Below are 8,145 nucleotides of genomic sequence, written 5' to 3'. Positions count from 1 at the left end.
TGAAGATTTCCAGAGCTCTTCATCAGCTTCTCCCTCCTCCTGCCTGCTCTGTCCTGTCAGTTCTAGCTGTCTTGACCTCCCCAGATTTCCATCTCTGGCGCTTCAACTCAGAAAGATTACTGAGCTCTGCTTGGGTTTCCCTTCTTTGTGCCAGTTTGGATTTTACCTCCAGGCAGAAAGCCTAAGACAGGGTAGGACTCACCTCATTTATTCCCTCTTCTCCTGAGCTGCCTGCTTCCCAAGGCCAACCGAGCATTTTGTCTAGTTATCCAGTTGTTTCTGACAAGAGTGCGTGGGAGGACGGTCTGATGCTCTCAGGGCAGGAAGCAGAAGATTCTATTCTTCACTGGAGCCGGAGCCGGCAGTTCTGTCCTCTAGTTGTTTTAACATTTTAATGTAAAACAGCTTTAAAGTTACAGAAACGTTGCAAGAACAGGACAAAGAACTCCTGTATGTCCTCCAGCTGGAGACCCTATTCACATGTCACCAGTTGCCCCAGTAGCATCGTTTAGAGCAAAGGATCACACATGGCAGCCAGCTGTCTTGCCTCCGCAGTCACTTTCCAACTGAGTCAGCCCCTCAGTCTTTCTTTGACTTTCAGGACTTTACATTTTTAAAAGAGTCTAGGCCAGTCATTTTGCAGAATGGACCTCATTTTGGATCTGTCCAATGTTTCCTCGTGGTTGGACCCAGGTAACGCGTATCACATGCACTGTGTTCTCTCCCTTGTAACCTGGTGGGTGACGCCTGAGGTTTCCTGGTCGCACAGCTGGTGGCAATAACTTAATCCACTTGATGAAAACAGTATGTTTCCGGGTTTTTCCAATGTAAAGTTTCTTTTCTTCCTTTTGTATTTAATAAATGTTTTGTGGGGAGATACTTTGGGACCATGTAAAACCCTGACCCTCACTCCCTTTCACCCACTCATCTTAGCACACTTGCGTGTTTCTTGCTGGAATTAGTTCTTCTATGGTGGCTTCCAGAAGCGATGTTCTCATGTCTGCACTGCTTCTATCCCCGCCATGTCATACGCTAGATTTTAATATGTACCTTAAGGTCGTCTGGGGGGGGGGGGTTTGCTACTTGAAGAATCATTGAAAAGTGAAAGAAATTATCGTGCAGTTAGTCAATTGATGTCTCCTCCGCTGACGAGGAGTCACGGATGAGGGAGCCAGAGGTCCAGAGCAAAAGCGGGAAGGGGGTGAGCTCCATCTAAGCCTGTTGAATTGTGGGTGACAGTGAAATCTGTGTCTAGTGAGAAGGTGGGAAGAGGAGACGAGAGCCTGGACACCCCAGGTGACACCCATGTAGCCCACGCTCAGCCGCCCCCGAAGTCCGGCGCCGCTGGATAAAGCATCGCTGGGGTCTCTTTGGTCCTCAACCGGCTCTGATTCTGTTCCTGCGCCGGGTGTGCGCTGAAATGCAGCAAAGCAGAAAGCGACCGCCAGAGGGCGCTGCCACGCCCCTTACATTCCGCCTTGTTGCCCGAGACTCAAGCGAAGATCTTCCGCTGGCGTCAACCTTTGATAGCGATGGCGGCGGTTCATTGATCCCCACCACTTCCCGGGCACTGCGCTGACTCTCCGGGACTTTATAGTTTATTTGATGCTAAGGGAACCTCACGGCGTAGGAAATCGTTACCTTTCCAGACGACGACCCAAGGCTCAGAGCGGTCTAGTGACTTGCCTGAGGTCACACAGCTAGCAAGCAGCAAAGCTGGCCTGACCCCACAGGCTGTACCCTCCGCACCTGCCCTGCACAAGCGCTTCCAGGGACTAAACTTCCGTGTTGAAGGTGTTTTTCTAGATACTTAGGAGTCATAGACAAAAAAGTCACGTCCCTATGGTAAAGGAGGGTGGGCGTCACAGTCTTCAGGATTTGGTCCCTAATTCTTTAACATGCCCCCAAGACTGGGGGGGGGGGGCGCTGCAGCTTAGTGTTTGGGTGTCTGACTTCATCACCAACTGAGTAAGAAAATGGGGCAAGAGAAAAAAAGCAGGACAGTGAGACATCCAGGGAGCTGGGACACACCCTGGAGGGAGGGGTCTGTTGAGGACATCGAGGTGCCTGGTGCATCCCCACCTCTTCCTATGCTCTGCAATTAATAGATGCCCAGTCTGGTAAATTGCTTCCTTTCCTGGAGCCTCAGCTTCCTTATCTGTAAAATGGGATCACAGAACTTCCCTGGTGGCGCAGTGGTTGAGAATCTGCCTGCCAATGCAGGGGACACGGGTTCGAGCCCTGGTCTGGGAAGATCCCACATGCCGCGGAACAACTGGGCCCGTGAGCCACAACTACTGAGCCTGCGCATCTGGAGCCTGTGCTCCGCAACAAGAGAGGCCGCGATAGTGAGAGGCCCGCGCACCGCGATGAAGAGTGGCCCCCGCTTGCCGCAACTAGAGAAAGCCCTCACACAGAAATGAAGACCCAACACAGCCAAAAATAAATAAATAAATTTAAAAAAGAAAAGATGACTACCATGTTAAAAAAAAAAAAAAAAGGGATCACAATTGTCTGGCTATGAGAGCTTGGAAGGATAGAATGAGATTATGTATTAAAGGCATAACTACACATTGGTTTCAGTGCTGGTAAGAGAATGTATGGGCACCAAGGGGAAATGGCAGCTGTGAGAAACATGCCCAAGGAAACCAACATGTCCAAGAGGGGCACCAAGGTTTCTGAGTCCAATTCATGCAGGCTGAGAGGGGGTTTCTCTGTCTTGAGGACTGTGGGAAATGCGAGACTGGAGATGAAAATGATACAGTTATCTAGCTGGAAAAGCCCAAAGAATCAACCACTTTCTACACAAACACATGCCCTACAAACTCAAAAAACATTAGAACTAATAAGCTGGTTTTCAGTAAAAGGTGGTTATAAAGGAGAAATTTGCAAAAACAATACCCATTCCCTCCACTATATCAGTTTAAAATATAATGAAAAAACATCTACTCTCAATAACAACAAGATATAAAGCACCTTGGAATGAATTTAATAAACATGTATAGGACCTAGATTTAAAGGTAAACAAAAATAAAAGTAAACAATAAAACTTTGCAGAGAGACAGAACAGACTTGATTAGAGAGGGATACAGAGCATGGCCTTGAAAATAACATACGATGTTATTAAAATATTCAGATTTTAATTCCATGCTCAGTTTAATCACTACATAAAAATAAATTCTAATACATGTATGAAAATAGTCAAGAAATTTTTGAAAAAGAAGAATTATGATAGAAGACTTTCTTACTGTTACTAAAACATATTTTTAAACTATGGTTATTAAAACCATGTGTTATAGGCATAGAAATAGCCATTCAGATCCAAGGAACTGAACAGAAAATCCATAAGTGGGCCCACACTAATATGATAATTTAATATGTGATAAGGGAAGCATTTCAAGTTCTTGGGGAGAATGCTTAACAAATGGTGTTTTAAAAAACTTGGCTAACATGATAGACTGAAAATAAGGCTAAATGCCTATCTTATATCTGAAGCCAAATTTATTCCAGATTTATTAAGAATTTAAATGCAAAACAAAAAACAAAACAAAAAGCACCAGTTTTACTGGAAGAAAATATATTATAGGTTAAAGTTTACATAACTTTAAAATAGAACTAAGCAAAAGCTAACATCATAAAGAAAAAAACTGATAACAGGTAAAAATTACCATAAATGAAATTCAAAAACAAATGACAGCCTGGGGAAAATATTTGCAACAGCTATGACAAGAGATTAGTATTTTTAATCTCTAAAGAGCTCTTCAGAAATCAATAAAAAATGTTTATTTTAGTAGAAAAACTGTCTCTGGGCATAAGTAGGCAATTTACAAAAGAAAAAAATACATGAATACCCAACAAATACAATGTCCAAAATAGAATAATATCATTTCTTGCTTATTAAATTGGCAAAGATTTTTTAAAATAATAGTAAGACCTAGAGTAGAGGAGTGTGTAAGAAAACAGGTATTTTCTGGGGCACAGTTTGCCAGTGCATGTCAAAACCCATTCAAAGGCATGTAGAGCATGTTGTGATTCCCAATATCCCTGACATCCCTGTCCTGTACTGTGAAGAAACCAGGGGTGATCATTTTAATCCAACTGGGATAATCTCACCCTCTTGCCACAGCAATTGGCCAGGTAACCCAAACTGGTTTAGGTTTGGCCACTTTACCCTAATCAAGCCAAAGAGACTCAAGGAAGATTTGCTGGGGCTACTGGGATGGAAGATTCCTTGTTCTTTAGCAAGAGCTCCTAGACTTCTGCTCTCCATCCTTTTCTGTAAGGAATGGAATACATTGAGAACCCTGGAAGTGCTGCAGCCATTTTGCCACCATGAGGGATGGTGCCAAGAATGAAGCTGTCCTGAGGGAGGCAGAGTGGAGAGAAGAGGATTGGGTCCTTGATGGTATTGTGGGACCAGTGAATCACAGCAACCCTGAAGCCTGCTCTACCTCTGGACCTTCTGGCTTTGTGTGTCAATAAATCCCCTCTATTGTTTGGTTTGGGTTTCCCTAGAAGCAGGCCTAGAGCAAGGATTCAGTGCAAGGCAACACCAATAGGAGAGTCTGGAAGTGAGACAGGGGAGGGAAGTGTGTTTTATGAAGCCACTTCAGGGAGGCACATCGAGTAAATACGCTTAAATGTAACTGTTATTAAAATTAAGGCAAAAAATAAAATAAAATTAACGCCTTTGGTGACAGCAAAAAGTTGGAAATAAACTAACATCCAACCACAGGGACTATTGAGTACTACACAACAAATTATTACATGGCCATCAAAAAGCCCACAACACGGGCTTCCCTGGTGGCGCAGTGGTTGAGAATCTGCCTGCTAATGCAGGGGACACGGGTTCGAGCCCTGGTCTGGGAAGATCCCACATGCCACGGAGCAGCTGGGCCCGTGAGCCACAATTGCTGAGCCTGCGCGTCTGGAGCCTGTGCCCCGCGACGGGAGGGGCCGCGATAGAGAAAGGCCCGCGCACCGCGATGAAGAGCGGTCCCCGCACCGCGATGAAGAGTGGCCCCCGCTTGCCGCAACTGGAGAAAGCCCTCGCACGAACCGAAGACCCAACACAGCCAAAAATAAATAAATAAATAAATAAATAAATAAGAAAATCCTTTAAAAAAAAAAAAAAAAAAAGCCCACAACACTGCAGAAATGTAACCATTGACAGAAAGATGTTCATGATACATTGTTAAATTAACAGAGGCCATTACAAGACAAAAAGTACAATTGTGCCAGTGTCAGTTTCCTGGTTCTGATACTGTGCGATCTTTGTATAAAATATTACCACTGGGGGAAGCTGGGGGAAGGGTGCTCCCCACCTCTCTGTACTATTTCTGCAACTCCCTGTGAGTCTACAATTATTTCAAAAGAAAATGTGAAAACAAGAAAAAGAGGACCTACAGAATAATCCCATTTGTTAGAGATCTCTAACATGTATATGGTAAAAGTTTCACACTTGGTAGTAAGACTGTTTTTCTGAATAAGTGAGATGATGGATTTTTCTAGATCCTTTTTTTCTTTTTCTTTTTTTCCCCCCATCTCTTTGTACTTTCTGTAATGGAGCAGTTTTAGGTTTACAGGAAAAATTGAGCAAAAATTATAGAGAATTGCCCTCTATCACCCTCCCCAATTTTCCTTATTTTTTAACATCTTATTTAGTGTAGTACACTTGTTACAATTGACAAGCCAATATTGATACATTATTATTAAACAAAAGCCTCTTGTTGTACATTCTATGGGTTTTGACAACTGTATAATAAGTGTATCCACTATTACAGTATCATAGAGAATAGCAGTTTCACTGCCCTAAAAATCCTATGTGCCCCGCCTCTTATCCTCCTATCCCCTCCGCAACCAATGATTTTTTACTATCTCCATAGTTTTACCTTTTCCAGAATGTCATAGACTCACACGGTATGTGGCCTTTTCAGCTTGGCTTCTTCTACTTAGTGATATGCATTTAAGATTCCTTCATGTCTTTTCATAGCTTGATAGTTCATTTCTTTTTATCACTGAATAACAGCCCATTGTATAGTTGTACCAGTTTGTTTATCTAATGAGCATTTTTTTAAATAAAGGGGGAAAGAAAACCCTTCCCTTAGAAAGGGGTATAAAGCACATTTGAGGGAGATGAGGGAGAACAGAAAGGTATGTTCAGAGAGGCACCATATGACATGCTGAGCGCTGGTGAGGACGGAGCACAGCGGGCATGCCAGGGCACAGGCATCAGGTTGCCTGGACTGGAAAGGGGCCTGCGGAAGGAAGGGCACCAGCAGGAGGTACTCAGCGGGAGCCCTGGGCCTCTGGGTCCCGGGAGAGAAGGCGGAGGCATGACAGGTGCAGGAGTGGTTAGATCTTATGTTGCTGCAATGTTGACCTGTGTATTGAGGAATTTCCTGCCTAGCTCATGGTGGTTTTCAAACCACTTGTCTACCCCTTCCTGGCAGCTGCAGTCTGGAAAAGCTCATCACCGAGCCATCGTTTTATAAATATGCTGCAAGAATTTCCCAGGAGGCCAGGGGCTCAGAGCCTGGACATTTAGCACCTTCGTGGCCAAACTGGCAGGCTGCTGGTTGTCGCTGGTGCTAGGGTGTAATTCACCAGCCAACAACAGCCTGAAAGCCTGATGCCACTGCATCCCCAGAACCAGGGTAGCTGCGGGAGGTGGCAGAGTAGCTGTCTCCTCAGTCCTGAGACTCTCATATCCAGGGATGACTGTGGCCTTAAAGGCCATCTGGTCTACCCTTGGGTGTGCCACTGGGATCTCCACAGCAAACCGTCTCTGTCGTCTACCCAGAGGCCCTGGTTTCATGGCACAAGGCCATTTTCCACAGTCAGTGAGACATTTGAAGTCATTCAACTGCCACTGTTCCTTTCTCCAGACTAGAGGACTTCCGTGGCCATCCTCCTCTCCCTCAGACTCTCCATCTGCATTGATTAGCCCTGTGTATAGGCAGCTGAAGCCTCTCTCCTTCCAGGGAATCGAGTTCAGGTTTCCCTAGCTCGGTTGTGAGCACACCTCCTGTTTCCTGCCTGGGTTAGCGCCGGGGGATCCATGATTTTCTGGGCTCTTGTCTGCACCCATGCTGCTGGACCAACCCTTTCCATGCTGGGGACAATTTAATCTTCCTCTATTGATCTCACACTAGTTTCGCCGTGTTCCTTTTATGCTCTGATCATCAATGAAAAGATCCTTTCTATTGCCCATAGTCATTTTGGCAAGCGTCCGCTCATTTGGGACTTCCATCTTACCAACGGTTGTTCTAGAGATCCAGTCTTGGTATGGTGCCCTTTTCCTGCCTTTTCCCCCCGATATGGTTGACCTGTGACCACGTTACCAAGCCTTAACTTGGGAGAAGACAGTCTTACCACTGGCCCATCAGCTGGTGGGGTGCCCCCTTCATTTTGGACTCCAGCCTCCTGTCTTGTGTGGACCACCCAGAGCCCACTGAGGAAGGGGGGGATCAGGTGGGGCTCCTTGATGGGCAAAGTGGGCTATGCCTTCCTGGGGCTCCCACCTTGTCCCCTTTCTGCAGGTCCTTCAGGAGCCACACCTGCTCTCTGGGGCCCCTTTCCTTACCACCTGCTACATTGGGGCTCCTCTTGCTCCTGGTGACGGGGGTCCCATTCATCTTCATAAGCATGACCTTTTATTTTTTTTGGCTGTGTTGGGTCTTTGTTGCTGCGCGCGGGCTTTTTCTAGTTGTGGAGAGCGGGGGCTACTCTTTGGTGCAGTGTGTGGGTTTCTCATTGCGGTGGCTTCTCTTGTTGCAGAGCACGGACTCTAGGCGCGCAGGCTTCAGTAGTTGTGGCTCGCAGGCTCTAGAGAGCAGGCTCAGTAGTTGTGGCGCACGGGCTTTGTTGCTCCACGGCATGTGGGATCTTCCCAGACCAGGGCTCAAACCCGTGTCCCCTGCACTGGCAGGCGAATTCTTAACCACTGTGCTACCACTGAAGTCCCAGCACGACCTTTTCTGACCTGAGCTCATGGAAATATTTCCCTCGTGTCAAGTGGGGCTCATGTTCATTTATTGTCAGTCTGGGAACCTAAAGCACTTACAGTCTGTGTGGTGACATAGGACTAGCACTGGGGAAGGTGGAGCTTTGTGCATGGAAAACAGGCAAAGTATACCTGAGTAT

This window comes from Balaenoptera acutorostrata, chromosome 8 (genome assembly GCF_949987535.1).
Source record: "Balaenoptera acutorostrata chromosome 8, mBalAcu1.1, whole genome shotgun sequence".
NCBI lineage: Eukaryota > Metazoa > Chordata > Mammalia > Artiodactyla > Balaenopteridae > Balaenoptera > Balaenoptera acutorostrata.
This window is presented reverse-complemented; position numbering follows the sequence as displayed.